The 22,880-nt window shown below is 39.6% G+C and overlaps 1 long non-coding RNA gene across 3 annotated transcripts in view; it reads left to right on the top strand.

Annotated features, from left to right (window-relative positions):
* The window catches only part of LOC309864986, an 88,955-nt gene that overhangs the window by 53,152 nt on the left and 12,923 nt on the right, over window positions 1-22,880 (top strand). The gene's annotated exons all lie outside the window — the stretch shown is intronic.

The following is a 22,880-nucleotide window of genomic DNA, read 5'->3' as shown; positions in this document are numbered from 1 at the left end:
AACATATTGCTAGAGAAAGGTACAGAACACAAATCTTTAAAACGCTGCCTGCTGCATATACAAAACAAAGGTTACGCCCTATACCATCTACCAGTGAAGAAACAAGTGTGTGCATTAAGAGATAATAGAATAGGAGGAGCCACAGGAATAGAATAAGCATTTTAAAGGAGGGGTTTGGCAGGGGGAGGGATAAATAGATGGAACATAAGATTTTTAAGGCAGTGAAAATACTCCGTATGATATTACAACAAGGGATACGTGCCATTGTAGATTTGTCCAGACCCGTAGACATAACACCAAGACTGAATCCCAATGTAAGCTATGGACTTTTGGTGATTATGTGCCAATGTAGGCTTCATCACTTATAATAAATCTACCACTCTGGTTGGGGAGACTGTTAATGGTACAGGCTATGCATGTGTGGGTGTAGGGAGTAGATGGGAAACTTCTGTACCTTTTCTTAATTGAACATAAAATTGCTCTTTAAAAAAGTCTTTAAAATTTTTAAAGAAAAATCCAAGATGTAATATATTAACATTTACAGGGTGAGGTTTTGTTTAAAAAGTATGAATAATAATAATAATAATAATAATAATACAGATAAATCCCATTAAAACAAGTCCCATTGTAAAACAGCAAAGCATAAAATAAGAGGGACCCATATTCTCATATTTCTAACAGAACTCCTGGAATAATGCAAGGCAATAGAAAAACCAGAGGTTTCTATCCCATTCTGTCTTCCTCTCATTCCTGTGGTATTGTATACATCAGTGCAAACCTTGGACTAGGGTATCTTAGGTACCATCCCAGGTTAGGGACTCATTAAGCAGGGACCTAGCCTCCCATTAAGGTATCCAGTAGTACCCATAAGCTATAAAACACTGAAGGACCCTGTCGCAACAAAAAGACCAATTAGTCTGAGGATGGCTCTCTCTCTCTCTCTCTCTTTTTTTAAAGATTTTATTTATTCATTTATTTGAGTGAAAGAGAGCACGAGCAGTGGGGAAGGGGCAGAGGGAGAGGAGAAGCAGACTCCCCGCTGAGCAGGGAGCCCAAAGTGGGACTGGATCCCAGGATCCTGGGATCATGACCTGAGTTGAAGGCAGACGCCTAACTGACTGAGCCATCCAGCTTCCCCCGATGGCTCTAATAGCTCCAAGCCTAAAGACAGGATTGTTGCCCCTTTTAATGTACTTTTGTGATCAATCTTTTCCATGGGAAGGCCTTTTTCTGTGAACTCTTTAGGAGTCATAGGAGCGACTTTTCAGAAAAGTAGCACTTTTGTTGAGTCATACCTAAATCATAACAACATGAAAATTTCAACGAGTATAGCTTTTTAAGTGAGCCACCTTTCTCCCAAAGATGATTCTATCACATCTCTTCTGTCTCATCTCTCAGTGTAGGAATTGCAAGCCTCTTCAACATGTGATTCAAGTGAATCATGATATGTATCTTTAAAAAAAACTCTTAAAATGTAAAGAGATGTATCTCTGAGATGGTCTTTTGAGCTGCCATTCATTCATTCATTCATTCATTCCACTTTAACTAAACACCTGCTATGTTCTAGGCCCTAAGTACTATAAAGCCCTAAGGAATACATAAACAAAAAGCCAATCAAATAAAAACCAAAGCATCCAACAGTTCTTGGATGAAGAAATGAAGTGTTGAAATGAAGTGTTGAATGTCCATCATTTTACTTCATCCTCCCTGTAAGCCTACAAAGGAGGTACTAGTAGGATCCTTATTTTTCAGATGAGCAAACAGGTATAGAGTTGTTAAGTTGCCCATCCAAACTGGGAAAGGGCGAGAGCCCAGGTTTGTTCTACCCTAGCATGTGTGCTTCAATCTCCAAACAATAGTGTCTCCCATGGACTCTAATCTGGGATACTATTGTGTATTCTACTGATGGGGATACATGTGCAAGCAAGTAATTTTAACACATCAAGGATATACAATGTGATACCAGAGCACAGCAGGGAAAGAGAATAAATGTGCACTGGGGAAGTGGGAAAAAGAAGTGCAACGACATGGGAGTTGCAGGATGAAGATTCCGGGACAGACACTCTAAGCAGAGGGGAATTGTGTTCAAACCCAAAAAGGCATGAGCTGGTTGAACGCAGATGAGATTATCAGCATGGAGGTTAGGCTGAGCAGGTAGAGGCCAGAGGCCAGATTTTTAAGAATTCTAATTGTACCAATAAGCACTGGGTGATGTATGGAATTGTTGAGTCATTATATTGCATTCTTAAAACTAATATAACACTGTATGTTAACTATACTGGAATTGATATTTAAAAAAAAAAAGAATCTAAATGCATAGTATGTTGAAAAGGTCCTTAAGCAGAAATATTAGGTGGATGGCCTCCCTCACTGCCCCTGTCCCCTGCAAACTTTTTGTACTGTTGGAAATGGAAGAATAGGGCAGTGCTGATGGGTAGACAGAAAGATGACCTTTGTACTTTCATTTTTTGTTTTCATTTCTGAGGCTTTATTTTAGATCAAGGAGTGAGATTTATGTCTTGTAGAAGGAGCCATATATACATAAATCCTGATGACATCTTCCATGGCTTCCTTGGGATTCTATGATTTAGTTGCTATGTTGGAAACTTTGTATATATTATTTTATTAATCCTCAAAAACATTTTTTAAAGATTTTATTTATTTGTTTGACTGAGAGAGAGATCACAAGTAGGCAGAGAGGCAGGCAGAGAGAGAGGGGAAGCAGGCTCCCCACTGAGCAGAGAGCCTGATGCGGGGTTTGATCCCAGGACCCTGAGATCATGACCTGAGCCGAAGACAGAGGCTTAATCCCCTGAACCACCCAGGTGCCCCAATCCTCAAAAAGATTCTTGAAATGATGCTGCATTTGCATTCTACTGGTAGATATCTATGGGACAAATCTCCATTTCATTAATAGGAAAATGGAGGCTCTGAGACTTTAAAATACTTGCCCAAAATAATAGGACTACATGTAGCAAGGAAAAAGAAAAAGGAGTACCAGTTATATTCTCAGCAAGGAAAATAGAGTTAGATGATATTTGCAACCTTCTAAAAGGCTTCATTGAGATGTGTAAGTCATGGCATATCTGTGTTCTTTTTTAGAAAATTTCAGTACTTCTGTAATCACACTTAATATTTTCAGTCTCCTCTCTAAAGAAAAATAAATTTTCAATTAAACTATGAGCTCTAAGGGAAAAATACCATGGGCAAACACAAAACAACTCTCTTGGATTAATAGCAATTTACATAGCAAATCTAAAGAGATTGTGCAGTACTATCACATAATTTTTTTTTTTTTTGTATTGTTGTCTGGAACCATACACTGACTGCTTGCCATTCTCTGCAGTGGGAGTTCAGGCAGCATCCAGCCAAAGTAAAATAGATTTTATAAAATCAAATTGATTTTTTTAAAAATTTTTGCTGTTTGCCCTCAACATAGCACCATTTCTCATATACTTGAGGCTGACCTAAGGTTGGGAAATTTGCCAATCAATTGTTCAGACTTCTTTCTTTATTTTATAATCCATAGGATACTATTGACCAACACAGGAAAACATCTGCTATAAAGAAAGCCAAAAGCTACTAAGAACTTAATAATAGATGGTCACCTTGTCCTTTTTGTAGGCACTCCAGAGTTGGATATTAATTTCAATCAACCGAGTTATATTTAATTAATTACATTCTTCTAGAGGTTGATGCCTCACGTTGTTCAACTTTTTACAAGGCAAATAGGATAATTTGCCTAACGATTCCAGCATTTGGAGTAGAGCTGGGGAGGGAGTTAACAGATACAGCACCACTCATTTTCACTCCTTAGCAGAGGGTTGAAGTTCAGCCAGAGGTCTTGTAGAATAGGAGTTTTTAGAGGATATTTAGTGAGGTCCCCATTGGAACATTATCTATATCGCAAACAACCGTACATCATTTGGTAATCATGGGCAAGTTTCAGCTTTGGAAAGACCTCATGTTCATTAGCTTTATGTAAAATGGAGAGGTCCCAATTTTGAGAATGCCAGCATACTTCTAGCCTATCAAATCCCTCATGTCAGGCAGGATTATCTAGTGGAGGAGTAGAGAGGTAGGGGAAAGGGAAAGAAGCTCTTGGGCCATGCCTGGACACCAGGAAGTTTTCACACACCCTTCTTGGCAAGGATATCAAATGAAGGTTCCATGGCTTCCAAAATCTCTTAAAGCTTTAACACACTCTGCTCCTAAGCTCTGTCATTTGCTTTCTCAGTTGAAAGCAGGGATTTAGCTGTCCAACCTGCATGGTGGGGGAGAAAGAGGTCCCAAAGAGCTACCTGCTGCTGTTGTCATGAATTCTCCTTGCTCCATACATTCGGGTGTGGCCAATGGGAGCTCAGGAAGCAGTCACGTGTTCAGCTAGCCAGAGAACTTTTGTTAAAAAAAAAAATATTTTATTTATTTATTTATTTGTCAGAGAGAAAGAGAGAGAGAGGGAGAGGGAGAAGGAGAGAGACCTCAAGTAGGGGGAAACAGCAGGCAGAGGGAGAAGCAGGCTCCCCAAGGAGCAGGAAGCCCCATGTGGGACTCGGTCCCAGGATCCTGGGATCATGACCTGAGCTGAAGGCAGACACTTAACCGACTGAGCCACCCAGGCATCCCCAGAACACTTGTACAAATGGCCTGACCCTCCAAGCTTGGCTGTAACTATCCATTTCTATTACTTCAGATCTTGTAGCAAATCCTCCTTGCCCTGCTCATTCACTGGCTTTCAAACTCCTGAGGACACAAACCCATAGTAAAAGCCAAAGATATTTGATACGTAACTACGTACAAACATACAACTTATACAAAAATTTCATTAATAAAAGTCAGGCAGGAACAGACAATAGTCTTAGCCACAGTTTTATTGTAAATCTGTGTATCATTAGCAGAGGAATGTACATTGACAGGTAGCTTTGTCCAATAAGAATGCATCAATATAGAAGAGAAAGGGATTTGGAGAGAGAGGGGTTGAGGAACACATGAGAAAACTGGATCCTAGCTTAACTCACAGATTTGAATGACACCCACTGTGGAGAAGCAATGCTCAGAAACTGTACTTTCTGGAGGGGTTGCTTCAAGGGTTCAATCATTAAAACAAACTTCATTTTACCAGTGGCTCTTGAAGCATTGAAAACAGGGCAGATGAAGTCTTGCTGGAATTTCATGCAAGTTACCATCTAACCTCTCTGGTGCTGTCTCAGTATAACAATGAGAAGACAGAGAGAAACAGAAAACATTCACACAGATCCTGCTGGAAGAATGCTCACCCAGCTAAAAGACTGATTCATTGGGAGCTCAAATAGCCAGCCCAGGATGCTATGCAGAAATAAATCTCCGTGGGGAAATGGAAATTGGCTATCTGACACATTTACAGTGTACAATTTGGTCTCTTTATTGGAAGAAATTCATAAAACTCCATTAGAAGGCTCAGAAATAGGGATCTACTTTAGCTTAAATCTTAAACAATATCAGTAACATGGAGAGTTATTAAAGAATGTTTACCTTCCAAAGAAAATAAATGGGTTGCTCAACACTAAAGTCAAACGCCTGAAACAATATGAAGAAACTCAAATTTTGTAGTAATAAAAATTTTAATTTCCAGTAACAGCTAGCAGCCACTCTCTAGCTTAATAGGATTATTATTATTACCATGAAGACCAGTTTGAGTGGAGACTGAGGGACATGGATATTCATGCTTATCTTGCTTTTTCATGGGTGAGCCAATGACTTATACCTACATAAAGATGTTTATTCCCATTCTTGCAGCATTTCAGCTTCTAAGAATGTATTTAACCCAAGCATATAACCATAAATGTGTTCAAACATTGATCTATAAAGATGTTTCTTGCAGCATGGCTTGTAATAGAAATAGTACAAAAAAGAAGCAGAACAAATTTTACTTTGGAAGGGGCTTATATGGCTACTCTCACACCTTTACCTGGTGGATACCAGCCCAGTGCGTCCACCTTAGCTCTGAGGTGCTCCCCACCATCATCTCTTACCTGAACTACTGTCACACACCCTAACTGGTATTGGGGCTTCCACAGTTGTCCTTCTCCAAGACATTTTTCAACAGCAGCAACACGGATCTTAAACCATAAATCAGATCAATGTCATTCCACTGCTTAAATGGTCTTGGGGGCTTTCTGCTGTGCTTGAAATAAAATCTAAACTTGTACCATGTCTTCAAGGTCCCTGCAGGAAATGGTCCCATCTGTTCTCACTTGTTTGTGCCCCCTTTGTTGTTTGGTTTTCATTTCATATTGAAATATAACTTAGAGTAAATGCACAGACAGGTGTGGATAACTTGAAATTTTTTTCATACTTTTTTAATTTTTCAGCATAACAGTATTCATTATTTTTTCACCACACCCAGTGCTCCATGCAATCCGTGCCCTCTAGAATACCCACCACCTGGTACCCCAACCTCCCACCACCCCCCCTGCCACTTCAAACCCCTCAGATTGTTTTTCAGAGTCCATAGTCTCTCATGGTTCACCTCTCCTTCCAATTTCCCCCAACTCCCTTCTCTTCTCTAACTCTCCTTGTCCTCCATGCTATCTGTTATGCTCCACAAATAAGTGAAACCATATGATAATTGACTCTCTCTGCTTGGCTTATTTCACTCAGCATAATCTCTTCCGGTCCCAACCATGTTGCTACAAAAGTTGGGTATTCATCCTTTCTGATGGAGGCATAATACTCCATAGTGTATATGGACCACATCTTCCTTATCCATTCGTCCGTTGAAGGGCATCTTGGTTCTTTCCACAGTTTGGCAACCGTGGCCATTGCTGCTATAAACATTGGGGTACATATGGCCCTTCTTTTCACGACATCTGAACTCCTCAAACTCAACACACACAAAACAGACAATCATATCAAAAAATGGGCAGAAGATATGAACAGACACTTCTCCAATGAAGACATATAATATAATTATATAATTATAACATAATGAAGACATGGCTATCAGGCACATGAAAAAATGTTCATCATTACTAGCCATCAGGGAGATTCAAATTATAACCACATTGAGATATCACCTTACACACCAGTTAGAATGGCCAAAATTAACAAGACAGGAAACAACATGTGTTGGAGGGGATGTGGAGAAAGGGGAACCCTCTTCTACTGTTGGTGGGAATGCAAGTTGGTGCAGCCTCTTTGGAGAACAGTGTGGAGATTCCTCAAGAAATTAAAAATAGAACTTCCCTATGACCCTGCAATTGCACTCCTGGGTATTTACCCCAAAGATACAGAGGTCGTGAAAAGAAGGATAACTTGAAATTTGACAAATGTATCATGATATAGAACAATTCTGATACCCCAGAAAAAAATACCTTTCTTATTTAACCCCTGACATACTTCCTAACAAGGGACTATTATCAAGATTTCTATCAAGATAGATGAATTTTGTCTATGCTAGAATTTCATATAAGTAGAAGTGTATGGAATCATCTTTTTTGTGTCTGGTTTCTTGCAAACCACATAATGATTTTGAGATTCATGTATGTTGTTAGTTCTAGGAGTCTGTTCTTTTTTATTGTTGAGTAGTATTTCATTATATACCCCAAGGTGTTAATTTCCTGGCTACCTTTGATAATAGTCTATAATACTCCTGCCTGTACTCATCCATCTCCAGCCATGCTGATCTTTGCTCTCTTGAACAAGCTTCTTTTGAATCATTAGGGTCTTTGCATCAGGCGTTCCTTGTGCATGGAATGCTCTTCAATCATTCTTGGCATGGCTGTTTTCTTCTCATTTCAGGTCTCAGCTAAAGTCCTCCCTTCCCAGAGAGGCTTTCTCTGGCTGACCTTTATAAAGCACCTCATGTGAGTTTTTCCTATTACTCCTTTTTTTTCTGGTATAACACTGATCATAATTTGCAAGTGTTTTATTTATTTTTCTAGTCACTAGTTCTTTGTTTTCCCTTCCAAAATTTAAGCTCTCTAAAAGCAGATACAAGGTCTCTTCTTCATTACTTGTCCCCAGCACTTATTGGAGTATCTGACATATGGAAAGAATTCAATAAATTTTGGGTAAGACCAACTTGATTCAAATAAATATTAATTATTTAAATTTGAATTATTATTTCAATAGCCACTAATACCCTTGAGGAAAAATATATTTTATAGAATATTTAGGTTAGAAGGCAGTTCAATAGGTAAGTTACATAACAGTATGCATTGCATAAACTCATTTTGATAAAAGTAAAATTTATATGTGTCCGTCTATAATTAAAACATTTACTCTTTCTCTCTAAAAAAATAAATAAATCTTGAATAAAGGGGCACTCTGGATGATTCAGTTGGTTGAGCTATGGACTCTTGGTTTTGGCTCAGGTCATGATCTCGGGGTCCTGAGAGTGAGCCCCACATAGGGCTCTGTGCTCAGCAGAGTGACTGCTTGAGATTCTCTCTCTCCTTCTCCCTCTGCTCCTCCCCCAACACTAGAGTGCACTCTCTCTCTCTAAAAATAAATAAACAATCTTTTCAAAAAAATACCTAGTGGTGTAATTTTTATCTTCTTCATCACGCTTTTTATATTTTCCGGAGTCTATGCAATGAATATGAATGATTTCAATACTTGCAATAAACAATTTATCTTTTTTTTTAAGATTTTATTTATTTATTTGACAGAAAGAGATCACAAGTAAGCAGAGAGGCAGGCAGAGAGAGAGAGAGGAAGAAGCAGGCTCCCCACTGAGCAGAGAACCCGATGTGGGACTTGATCCCAGGACCCTGAGATCATGACCTGATCCGAAGGCAGAGGCTTTAACCCACTGAGCCACCCAGGCATCCCAACAATTTATCTTTAATCAGCGGCTTTCATCTCTAGTTCAGTGCCCTGTTGACCCCTGTGTCTTCCTGGGGCTGGATTGCATTAGGCAGGCACAGGTTGAGTCCTGATTAGAAGGAGTTCATTCTGGGTATTTTGTGAGAGTAGAGGGTGGCCTTTTCAGAAACAGAGAAGTCTGAAAGAAACAGAGAAGTCTCCTGTCTAGTGAAGGGGGTCACCACTTTTATGGAAAAGACCAGACAGTAAATATTTTAGGCTTTGTGGGACATTCAGTCCCTGTTGCAATGAGTCTGTTGTGCCTTAGTGTGAAAACAGCCAGAGAAAAAAATGTAATTGAATGGGTGTGGCTGTGTTTCAATATAACTTTATTTACAAAAACAGCTAGATTTGGCCCAGAGGTCCTGGTTGGCTGACACCTGATCTAGTGTAACATCTCAAACTTCATCGGTTCTGTCTGGCAGAGTCCAACCATCGGGCTGTGCTATTCACAGGCACGAGCTCAGCTGAGCATATTACTTAGGTTTCATGTAAGTTTCGGCTTTCATGTTATAAAAACAAGGATAACACTGGTACCTATCTCAGAGAAGCTTTTGGACATTTAGATAAAATAATCCACCTAAAGCACCTAGCCCAGAGCCTGGCATACAGGAGGTGCTGGTTCTGTTACTGTTCACCCCCACGTCCATCCTCAGGCCTGCTCTGCCCGGTGCCTGCTGCTGGCATCTCCCAACCCCTCTCGCTGCCTGGCCCCCACTTGAGTAGCCCAATGGGAGGTACTGGCCAGAGATTGCAGATCAGGAGGAAAGAGAAGGTTTGAGGTATGCTTTCCCTCTTCCTCCTTATTTCAACACTGCTTTTCCGTCCGCAGCTGGGTTTCTCCCCATGCATGGCTCCCATGGCCCCAGCTCTTTCTCAGTGAGCTCCAGCAACACTATTTCCTTCCCTTGACCTTTCAGACTTCCCACTGTTGCTAGTCTCTGGACGCCTTCACATCCTTTGCTTATTCCCAGTGTCTAGATAAAAAGTACCTTCGCGAAAGTGTGTTTATTTGAACCTTGCAAGTGAATTGTCATTTGAACCAGTTCTGTTCTCAGCTGACACCCTGACTAAAATCCTGCTTTTGGTTAGGAACAAGGAGGGGAGTGTTAACAATGGTGATTACTGTGGCATTCTTATAATTATCGACTACTTCAAAACTTTTTTCAAGTCCTAGTCTTTGAATTTCTGGCTTTCAGTATACTAACTATCCATTGTCCTGCTTCTGAGTCTTCCCAGTGTATCTTCTGCCAACTAACACTGTGATGCTTGGTACTTGGTTCCTGAGGCTCGGAGAAACCTTGAGTGGTTGACTAGTTTATTTTCTTGCTTCAAGGTATGAAACCTGTTTCAAGGGCAGACAGGAATCTACACTGCTATGCCTTTCATCCTCTTCATGTAGGGCGAAAATACAGTAACATAAGCCCAAAAGTCAGTTTTCCAGCAGTATGAAAATCACTCATCATGTACAGTGGCGTACCTATTCTCATGTCACTCTTCTTCCAAGTGATGGACAGGAATAGGGTAATGGGCAAGGGTAGGATAACAAATCCTTGTAATGCAAGACTTTTTAGAGCTAGAAGTCCCTGACCAGGTTGTTTAAGGAAGTAGTCACAGGTCTGGGGCAGCTAACCTATCTGTGGATTGGGCCCGCTATAGAGGCTCTGAACTTGGATTATCTAGGAGGCTTCTCCCTGCTACCTTCCTGAAACTGGGCTGATTACCATAGTGGCTCCTTGGGGCTATCTATATTTGACTTCTCTTAATTAGCTCCAGATATTTTGAGTTGGGTGTTTTACTGTCTTACTTCTATTTTTCAAAGTAAGTCTAAGAGAAACTATATTTTCAATACTATGCATTTAAGTAACAGAATATAGGACATAACCGAATTTGACTTTTGCTTCAGATCACACTGTTGACCACATCTGCGAACTGGCCAATAGGTGTCAAGAAAATCATAGTATTTTAAGGTTATAAAATGAAACCTACATGATCATATATATGCCCACATACATATTCACACACACACATATTTATTTTGTCAGCCGCGTTTTCTTGGAAAGGATTGTCCTTTACTCTCAGATACCTTCTGCTTCTTTGGTGTTAAAATGATCTTTCTTTTATGAAGTTATAATAATGAGTATAATAACCACACATGCCAGGCACTGTGCTAAGTGCTTTGCCTGCAGCGTAGCCGGTAATTCATCTGTAATTTTTAGGAGAAGCCTCTGAGAGGAGTACAGCTGTCATCCCCATTGTAAAGAGACTCTAGATGAAGCATAGAGTAGAGAATTGTCTTGTGCACGTGTTGTTAAATGGCTACTTTGGTTACAACATAGATGGTGTGGCTCTAAGGTACTGTTTTCTGATATTAGGTTGCAGTTGTTTTTTGTTAATGCTCTTATTTGGGAAAGCTTACTTGTCTTGAAAAACTCAAAGTCTAGGAGCCACTAGACTCTCCTCTCCATTCACCAATACGGGCTCCAGTACCACTTTGTACGTAGCTCTGGCAGAAGGGGATAATGTTGGCGGACGCTGGGGAAGCCACGTCTGGATCTCCGCTTTTCCCAAGGGGTCAGCACAAGGAATGCAAAGCTAGGTGAGATTCTGATAAGACCACAGAGCTGCGGGAACAAAAGGGCTGACGAGACAGGGTTTGTGGCTTTCATGATACCATGGTGGGGTGTTTTACCTTGGGCTGTCACCACCCCCATTGCAAAGAACACCACCATCACCATAAGAAAGCAAACCTTACTGAAGCAGCACATGCTGAGAAAATGTGGCTATGGTCCAGGAAGCTGTTTCTAGAAACCACACCCAGCTGAGAGCCCTCACCCCAGCTGGAAAGTCTGGTTATTGTTTGGATCAGCTCATAAGGTCCCTGTGGGACTCCTCTGCTCTGTCTCATGGTAGCCGGAGAACACAAGCTTTGGGAAGTGGGGTCTCTCATGCTGCTACATCCCTCACCTACTATGGTGCAATGTACTCTTGCCAGGTGTGATGTTGTGAGTATGAAAGGTTACATTGTCTCAATTTATCTGGGCATACCCCTAGAGTTTACCCTAATAGAGGAAAGATATTGTAAGTGAAGCTTTTCCTAGAGTTGGGGATCGAGGGGAATTTGGAAGCCACCTCCTCCACCCTGCCAGAACAGAGAAGTACATCTACACTAAACCACAAATAAATGAACTAAAATCCAGGCAGAATGTTGGTTCTCTAGTTACATAGAAACATGAATCATCAGACCAAACAGTATAATACATAGCGCAGAAAATTCTGCTTTTCAGTCATCGTCCACGTGGGTCACCAAAAGGGCAAATATATACATTGAGCAAATGCCTACATTGTATGTGAAGACAGCTCTTGGGTTTCCAGCGCTGCACTCTCACCCGGGAACGTACATCCCCTTATTCAGATCTAGCCATGCTCTTTTTATTGGCGTACCAATAATGCACTGCTCAGAGCTATTCTTTGGTGTTTGCTTTTATTCCACACCAATCATGCAATGCTTGAAGCTGTTCTTTAATGGACCTTTTTTATTAATAGTAGCTGCCATTGACCAAGCTCCTGCTTTGTGCCAGCACCATTCCGAGGAATTTACACTCACTATCACATTTATTTATTATAACAGCTACAGGCTGCAGGAACTGTATTCCCATTTTAAAATAAAGAAATGAAGCTGAGAAGTTATAATTTCTCTAAGGTCGTGAGGTCAGGACCACAGCTGGGATTTAAACTAAGCAGGTCTTGCTTAGCTCCACTCTCTTTCTACTACACGAAGCCGCTCTCTTTTCAAGCCATTATTCTCCAGTCTGTGTGAAATGCTTTTCTTTTCTTCACAGTGCAGCTATGAAGGTATCCTGAGATGTCCCTGCCCCACGAGTCCTGTGCAGCATACGGGCTGGGTCACAGGACTAAGCCTGGACTCTGGCTGCTCAGCAGACATTGGTTAAGATTCCAGATCCAAAGCCTTAGAGATCTGGTTCTGCCAGTTAGTGACAAGTAGGTGTTGGCAAAATTGTTCTTATGATTGCTTAAAGAAACGCGTTTTCTCATTTCTCAACCGAAGAGAAAGTTAGTTGATAGAACTTTGGTTTGAGAACAACTATGTCACATGGAAAGCATCTTGATTTTGATGCTTTAGTTTCATGTCAGTTCCCTATTGGGAAGGCTGATCTTACAATAGTGGAGTTGGGCTCCAGATCTAAACCAAAGGAAAATTGGGATGTGTGATGGGTTTCAGTGAGTCAGGTTGGTCTTGGTCTCCTTCCACAGTACAAATTTGTTTTTCTGAAACGATCCATGCCTTTGGTCAACAGCAGATAATCTAGATAATAGGCTTGAGAATCTTTGATGATGCTTATGTCATGCTTAAATGGAAGATTTTACTTTAATTTGGAAATATAACCTAAAAGCAGACAGGGGACAAAATTGATAATAGTTCCTATGCTCATGGAGTTTATAGCCTGTTGCAGGAAGATAGACAATAAGCAAATACTTAAAATACATGGTATATCCAATGGTGCAAATACTATGAAGAAAAGGAAAGCAGGAAAATGTGGAGAGGAATGATGGGGTGGAAGGGATATTGCAATTTTTTAGTTGGTTATCAGTGAAGGCCTCACTGAGAGGGTGACCCTCGAGCCAAGACATGCAAGAGCTGAAGGAGTGAGCCATGTGGATATTGGAAGGGTATTCCAGACAGAAAGCACAAAAGTACCCAGGCCCAGAGAGGGTGGCTGGCATGTTGGACAGTTGACGGCTAGGATAAACTGGGCAATGAGAGAGTAATAGGACAGTGAGAGAGGCAATGGGGGGTCTATGTGGCTTTGTGAACCATGGTATAAACTTTGGCTTTTGCTTTGTGCTGAGGAAGCCACTGAAGGGTTTTAAAGAAAGAAAGTACTTAAATATTAACAGGATTCTCTGGCTGCTGTGTTGAGAACAGATATTATGGGGAATAGAGGGCAATCAGTGTATTAATTTAATAGGCTGTGTAACAAATTACCACCGAGTTACTGGCTTGGAGTAACATGTATTTATGATCTTATCTGTGAGTCAGGAGAGGGCAAGTCCAGCTGGGTCCTCTCCAGGCTACAGTAAGATGGCAGCCAAGGCTAGGTTCCCATGTGGAGGCTCTGCTACGGAAGAGTCTGTTTTCAAGCTCCCTCAGGTTGTTGAAAGAATTCACTCTCAGCTGTAGGATTCATGTAGTTGTCTTCTTCAAAGCCAGTCATGGCGGAAAAAAGAGGGAGTGAGCAAGGTAGACAGACAGACTCTAGAGCAAATTCCACTAGCAGTATAGAGTCTTACATAACATAATAAGAACATGGCCGTGACATCCCCTTACCATGTAAAATTCACTGGTCAGGAGCAAATCGTAGGCCCTGTCTATACTCAGGAGGAGATTACACAAAAGTTGAGTGCCAGGAAGTAGGGGAAAATGGAAGGTACCTTATAGTCTGTCATCACAATTAAGAAAAACCAATTAGGAGCCTCTGTGAACAACCCAGGCAAGAAATGTAAGAATTTGACTAGATTAACTAAAGGATCCATTATATAATCTTTACTGATTCCTCTGGTGCTGATAATGGCTTGGACTGAACAAGACTAATTTGGTTGTGATAAGGTTTAATTAGATACTTCTGCAGTGTTGATAAATGAAACAGAGTCCTTTCTCATTCCCAACCCCCCCATGTCTTCTGAATTCATCTTCATGCTAAATCACATCATTTTTCTACACTCTGGTCTAAAGTTCCATTGTAAATCTGAGGGTGCTTATTTGATTAGGTCACTCAATAGCACAACACAAAAACTTTGGGCCGAACCTTGCCTGTAGACGTGTGAGGTAACTGGAATATCTCTATCTGTACGTCAGTCAGGGCCAGAATTGTTACGAAGCCACCTGGCTTTTTTCTCTGTAGCCTCTTGTCTTTCCACATAAAATGAGTGGTGATTTTAGTGTTTCTGGAATTTTGTGGTATTTCTACAGGGCTCTCTTTCTTGGGGAAATATACATGACTCTATTCATTAGCACTTCTGGTCAAGACATTTTAGTTAGTCAGCCAGCAAGTCTGTCAGATCCGTTTACCCTCTCTCTTCTGTCTGTCTTCTCAAATTCTTCACACCTTTAAAGTTTCTTAGAAATATTTTTTGATTCACCTCATCCACAGATCTAATTGCTTCATGCCCACACAGCCCAGAATGTTTGCATGGAGACGGCTCTCTCTTATAAAATCTTCCCACAGCTTGTAGCTCCTTATGTTCTGTAGTCAAGAACATAAATCCCTCTGACCCCACACCTTTATATCCCCCAGCTCTCAGTCTGTTATCCCCAATCACCAATCAAATGATTATTTAATATTTCTCATAAACATACAAGGCTCAGTGGAATAGACTGTGCCAAAGCCTCTATGAAATCTGTGTCCTGAAGATTTCCCATTCTGATGTCTCTCTGGTTGTTATAAACACATTAGGACAATAACTCCACGTTGGTGCCACAGAAAAGTACCATCCAAGAGGGCAGCTTTGCTTCCAGACTTTTTAGAAGGGGCTGTTTTAGTCATGTAGCTCATGTGAGTCAGAATTCAGACCCTTCATGGAACAGTCTGCACCAAGCAGATCTGCCCCGACACACTGCAGCTCTCCTTTAAGCCAACGAGCGCCTCTGGGCTGTGTGAGTCATTCTTTTCCAGGTTCTTAGGGCTTAGATAGAGATTTGATAAAAGACAGTCTAAGTTGCTATAGCTGGTTCACTTAACCCTTCATTTGCAAGTCTATCAGTGCAGAGTTTTCTAGCTCTTGCCAGAAAGACATCCCAGCAAAGCACATGGATGTCTTACTGGAGATGTAACGAGGCATTTAAATAGTACTGGATGAGAAAAGGGAAATTTTGCAATTGTTTCCTCAAGTAGCTTGAGAGAAAGAATAAAATAAAAGGTGTGAGCTTTGGGGGCTCCTGGGTGGCTCAGTTAAGCATCTGCCTTCAGCTCCAGTCATGATCTCAGGGTCTTGAGATCGATCCCCGCATCAGGCTCCCTGATCGGCAGGAAGGCTGCTTTTCCCTCTTCCACTACCCCTGCTTGTGTTCCCTCTCTCACTGTGTTTCTCTCTGTCAAATAAATAAATAAAATCTTTAAAAAAAAAAAAAAAGAGTGTGAGCTTTCTAGACAGTCAGATTGACATTGGAATCATAGGTTACTATGGGCAAGTTTCTCATTTTCTCTAAGTCTCCATTTCGTTTGTGTAAAATGGGGATAATAATACACCGCTTATTCTTTTTTTTTTTAATATTTTATTTATTTATTTGACACAGAGAGAGAGAGAGATCACAAGTAGTCAGAGGCAGGCAGAGAGAGAGAGAGGAGGAAGCAGGCTCCCTGCTTAGCAGAGAGCCCGATGCGGGGCTCGATCCCAGTACTCTGAGATCATGACCTGAGCCAAAGGCAGAGGCTTAACCTACTGAGCCACTCAGGTGCCCACCCCCCCGCCTATCATTCTTGATAGAACTAAATATGAAACACACCCTCAGAGAGTCCAGAAACCTCAGAAAGCATTTGCCACTTGTGACATAGGCGATGATACTTCTATAATCAGAACTCATCTGCTAGGCTGCTTACATGAATGCTTCATATTTGAGCGGAGTCAACATGCTTGTGTCAGTGGCCTTGCTTCTGGGAGTAATACAAATTCAGAATTTGTCCTGCTGTGTTTTGCTTCCTCCAATCTTGGATAAAGGAAAGCAATAATACTTAAAATCAGTTTTAAGCCTGCTCATAAAATGTGGAAACATTCAGGAACTGGAAGATTCTTAAATCTGCTGGGAACTAAGACGGAGGCAGCAAAGAGAATTAAAAAAGAAAAAGAAAAAAAAAGATGCACAGCTTAGCTTAGAAGCCACCAATATGGTCAAACCTGACTCATTCATTCTTTTATAAGAAGATTCCTACAGATAATGTCCAGGAAGGCACGGCAGGATATGGGGCTGTATATTTCAGGTTTTCTGGGCCATGCCAGTCTTCTCAGTTTTCTCTCTATATATTTTCATGTGTTGAGAAGCTGATGTCAGGAAGTGTGTGGTGTGTGGTGTGTGTGTTGGGGGGGCTGTGGCCGGCAGTGTATTTCATTTAAGAAACAGTAAGGTGTAAAACAGAATTAATGATTCATTGCTTTGTATCTTATTCAGTGCTTAAGCAGTCCATATTTTCTGCATTATTGTCTTGTTATCTTGGAATTATAATCTAAAGAACTTGAATTGTGCACCATATACAATATCTTTAGGTAACTAAATGTTATATGACCAACTACAAGAGAAATATGGAAAATCGCTGGTATTGATTGTTGATTTTTTTTGAACCAAGAAGTAAACAAACAATCTTAAAATAATCTGAACTGTGTCTGAATCTCACTTTGGTTTAGAAGTATTTTTTAACACGTTATTTAAAGGCAGCTATCAACTGGGTGGTCTTTTTATTGTATTTTCTTTTCCAAAGTTAATTGGCTATAAATTTACTTTTAAAATTCTTGCTATATGTTTAGCCTTAGCATAGGAAAAAGAAAAAAAAAAGAACCTTCTATCTGACATTATGTCACATTATTAAGATTCATGACTGGTCAAACTCTACTCATATCTGAAACTTATAAGTCCTACTGTCATTTCTAAACAGTTGCACATGAATGTACAAGATTAGCAGCTTGCTATTAAAAGGAGAGAGCTTTCCAAAGAAGACACTTAGGTGGCCAAGAGACACATGAATAGATGTTCAACATCATTAATCCTCAGGGAAAAGCAAATCAAAACCACAGTGAGATATCACCTCGCACCAGTTAGAATGGTCAGAATCAAAAGGCAAGAAATAACAAGTGTTGATGGGGACATGAAGAAAACCCTAGTGCGCCATTGGTGGGAATGTAAATTGGTGCAGCTACTATAGGAACCAGTAGAGACATTCCTCAAAAAATTGAAAATTAAAAATTAAATTAAATTAATTAAAAATAGGAATATCACATGATCCAGTAATTCCACTACTTGGTATTTACCCAAAGGAAATGAAAATACTAATACAAAAAAAAAAAGCACCCCTACCTTTATTGCAGCATTATTTACAGCCACCAAGATATGGATGCAGCCCAAGTGCCCATCGATAAATCGATAGATAAATGGGTAAAGAAGATGTATGATAGTATATATATATAGTATATATATGTGCATATATATACTATATGTATGAGACATATATACATACATAAATATTAGATAGTTTATATATAGTATATATATAAAAAACCTGAATAATAAATATATATAATATATAATGTAAGCAGTCTAGCAGATGAACTCTGATTGTATATATATAGAGATACTATCTATCTCTATATATATACTATATATACTAGAGATAGATACTATCTATCTCTATATATATACTATATAGATATATAGATATAGTATAGTATAGATACTATAAATAGTAACTATAACTATGTAGATACTATATAGTAAATATATAGTTATAGTTATAGTATCTATAGTATCTATATAGTTATAGTATCTATATATTATATACTATATAGATATAATATAGCTATATTATATCTATATAGTATATACTATATCTATATATCTATATAGTATGTATAGTATCTATAGTATCTATATATAGATACTATCTATCTATATATATATATATACACAATCAGAGCTCATCTGCTAGACTGCTTACATGAATGCTTCATAGCTGAGCAGAGTCAGCATGCTTGTGTCAGTGGCCTTGCTTCTGGGAGTAATACAAATTCAGAATTTGTCCTGCTGTCTTCTGCTTCCTCCAGTCTTGGATAAAGGAAAGCAATAATACTTAAAATCAGTTTTAAGCCTGCTCATAAAATGTGGAAACATTCAGGAACTGGAAGATTCTTAAATCTGCTGGGAACAAAGATGGAGGCAGCAAAAAAAAATTTTTTAAATAAAAAAAAAGATGCACAACTTAGCTTAGAAGCCACCAATATGGTCAAACCTGACTCATTCATTCTTATATAAGAAGAATTCTACAGATAATGTCCAGGAAGGCAGGGCAGGATTTGGGGCTGGATATTTCAGGTTTTATATATATATTTTTTTAAAATATATTTTTATACATATTTATATATAAATATATATATATTTATTATTCAGGTTTTATTTATATATACTATCTAATATTTATGTATGTATATATGTATCATACATATAGTATATTTATATGTATATATATACACACATAATGGGTATATTTATAAATAATGTATATATGTGTGTCTGTGTATAGATACAATGGAATATTACTCAGCCATAAAAAGGAATGGAATCTTGCCATTTGTGACAGCACAGATGGACCTGGAGAGCATTATGATAAATGAAATAAGTCAGGCAGAGAAAAACAAATATATGATTTCACTTTTATGTAAATTCTAACAAAACAAAACAAATGCATAAACACATAAATTTAAAAAAAAAAAACAGATTCTTATGTACAGAAAACAAACTGGTGACTGCCAGAGGGGAGATGGGTTGGGGGAGGGTGAAATAGTCAAACTTCCAATTTTAAAATAAATAAGTGATGGAGATGAAAAGTACAGCATATATAGTCAATAACATAGTATGGTGACAGATGGTGACTACACTTATTATAGCGAGCACTGAGTAATATACAGAATTGTTGAATCGATATGTTGTACACCTGAAACTAATATAGCGTTGCATGTTAATTATACCTCAATGAAAAAAGAGCGAAAGAGCTTCATACTGATTCTGTTTTATTGTTAAGCATCTAAATGACACGTGAGGTATAAGACAAATTCCACAATATTTGTAACAGCTTCAGATATTAAATGAGCTAACATTTTGGGTGGTTCTAACTACTGATGTACGTTTTTGAGTCAATAAGAAAAGTATTGCTATTTCTATTTTAAAGAATGTGTCATTAGAATTGATTTTTTAAATGGGGTCACAGATGATGACTCTTTAGTTACAATGAATGTAAACCCAGACAACAGCCAAGAGCAAACAGATTACCAGCTCGTGCCCCCCAAGTGGTTGTTCTCTTTAAGACCGTCTTGAAAAATCTAGTGTTGAGGGTCAGAAATGTTAGAATTGGGAAAAAATAAATCCATCAGGTGAAGGAACAAACTAGAAACCTGAAACCTAGAATCTAGAACAAACTAAAAACCCGAAACCAAATACCTAGGTATTTGGAGGATTGTGATTTTAAAATAGCAGACAATATATTTTTTTAAAGTTTAGAATAAAAACCTGGAGTATATGTGTGGCCATTCTGTGTTCAGCCTAAAAATTCATCATTAAAGAAAGGAATAAGAGAGGATGGAAGGGCGATCTGGCTGTAACATCTGTCACCCCATTGATGGCCAGGGTTGACTTGGCTGATCTGGCTGGCCAGGCGGGTGTCTCCTCCCTCCCTCACCACTCCATGTACATCCCTCCTGAGTCTGTATGCTCAGTGGAAGGGGACGACCTTTCTGGATAGAGGAGGAATATTCCTCAGTCAAGGGTACAAAAGTAGCTGCACACCCCTGCTAGAATCTCTAAACAAGCTTTCCAAGTCCGTGTGTAGGAGAACATAGGGTAGTCAGGCTTCCAACACTCCAGACACATCCAAAGGAGCTACTGCATGTCTACCTTTCTTAAAAAAGGAAGAAGAAAATAAAAGCCAAAAACAAACAAACAAAAAGGAGAAGAGAATCATAGGAAGAAGCCATGAAAAATGATCCCAAATTCATCTCAAGCCTCACACCAGGAACAACGCTGTAGACATTGTCCCCATTTAAATCCTCCTGGGTAGCAAGTCACAATAACTCTTTAAGTTGCTCCCTGCAATATTAAGCAACTATTACTGTCAGAAAGTTCTTCCTTATAGCTAACCTCCTTTCTCATGGTGTGTGTTAGAAACCATTTTCTCTTGTAGTTTTCAGTGGAAATAAAATAGGCCAGATTGTAACCTCCATGACACAAGGAGAAAGGACTGAAGGGGAAACAAAGCTTAAATGTTGTTGAGAAGGGTGCCTGGGTGACTCAGTGGGTTAAGCCTCTGCTTTCAGCTCGGGTCATGATCTCAGGGTTCTGGGATGGAGCCCCGCATCAGGATCTCTGCTCAGCGGGAAGCCTGCTTCCCCCTCTCCCTCTGGCTGCCTTTCTGCCTACTTGTGATCTCTCTTTCTCTCTCTCTGTCAAATAAATAAATAAAGTCTTTTTAAAATAAATAAATAAATAAGTGTTGTTGAGAGTGTATTTCCATATGTGACGAGCTTATTGGTAGTGTCCTTCATAATGATAGTGTCCTTCATAATGGATTCAGAGCAAAGATAATGACTTTGGACCACAAGATTTAGTCCTGTATCTCAAGAATTACCTGGGTGTCTGACAATCACTTAGTGTACTTGTGTACAAGCTGGCAAATTCAAGGCTGTGCAGTAAGCAACGCCTTCATAGATTTTATTCAGTCAATGTGAACTTTTATTTACTTGATGCCTACAACCAAGTGAGAATGTTTAACTGGAAGCATGCGATTATTCAGATGCTCAACCTTAGTTTAAAAATATATATATATATGAAGTAGGTATGTGCTAAGAAGGTAGGCTTGGGGTTCTTCAAGGTCCAGAACTATTGGTTAACTGGGGGAGATACCATAAATCAAAGGGAAAAAAGAAAGTACTTATGGGTGGCTTCAGGGTCCTGTGTTCTGGAATGGCCTTGACTATATGCTAACATTATACTGGGATAAAGGCTTTACATCTGCTGCTACCTCACTGTCATATTCAGAAGAGGAACAGTGCTTTCTATAAAGTATTTCAGTTCCTGCAGAAAACACCACATAAATATATGGTAATGTATTATTATCATTATATAGAGCAGAGGCCAAAAACATCTTGCCAAAATGATCCTCTAAAATTTTACACCTATTTCATGCATTAAAAAAAGAAATGTGCAGCATATGCTTTCACTTATTTTACGATTAGCTCATCAAATTTGTGTTCTGTGAGGACACAAAGCCAAAAAGCCTGTGTCTCTCAAGACCTTCCCCAGCCCCTATGCTTGCCTCCTCATCCAGCATTGTTTTTTTTTTTTTAAAGATCCGGTCTCACAGGTCCTCAGAAGCAAAATTAAATTCAAACAAAATAATAATAACCTGCATTCGTGTTGATCTTTAAAGTTTACGAAGAGCTTTCGCATAATCTCATTTGATGCTCACAACTGCTCTCTGGGGATTGCAGGGCAGGGAATAATAGTCCCATTTTATAATTGTGGAAACTGATATGGAGAAGAAAGCCTCATGGCTTCCTTCAAATTATGCAGTTAATAACCAGCAGAACTGCGTCTTAAACCCAAGTCATCTGGACAAATCAGTATTACCTTCTCTGCTCTGACCAGGCTGTTGTGGTAGATGGAACTCTCAAATGACCCTTAATGGGGCGCCTGACTGGCTCAGTTGCTTAAGGGTCTGTCTCTTGATTCTGGCTCACCGCATGAGCTCAGGTTGTGAGACAGAGCCCTGCATCAGGCCCCATTACAGCATGGAGATTCTCTCTTTCTTGAAAAAGTAAATAAATAAAAATAAATGAAATGAAATGATCTTTAATGGCCCTCACCTTTATAAAGCCCCCTCTCCTAGAGCATTCATAGAACCTGGAAATAATATTGCTCCAGTGACTATGTTACTTTATATGCAAAAGGGGTTTTGCAGTTGTAATAAGATCCCAAATCAGCTGACAGTAAGATATGGAAATTGTCCAGGTGGGCCTGACTTAAACATAGGAGCCCTTGAGATATGGATCTAGAGGTAAGAGATGGAAAAACTCAGAGAGATTTGTAGCATAAAAATGATCTGATGGGGCGCCTGGGTGGCTCAGTGGGTTAAGTCTCTGCCTTTGGCTCAGGTCATGATCTCAGAGTCCTGGGATCCAGCCCTGCATGGGGCTCTCTGCTCAGCAGGGAGCCTGCTTCCCCCTCTCTCTCTGCCTGTCTCTCTCCTACTTGTGATCTC

This window comes from Mustela nivalis (genome assembly GCF_964662115.1).
Source record: "Mustela nivalis genome assembly, chromosome: 5".
Lineage (NCBI taxonomy): Eukaryota > Metazoa > Chordata > Mammalia > Carnivora > Mustelidae > Mustela > Mustela nivalis.
This window is presented reverse-complemented; position numbering and strand designations above follow the sequence as displayed.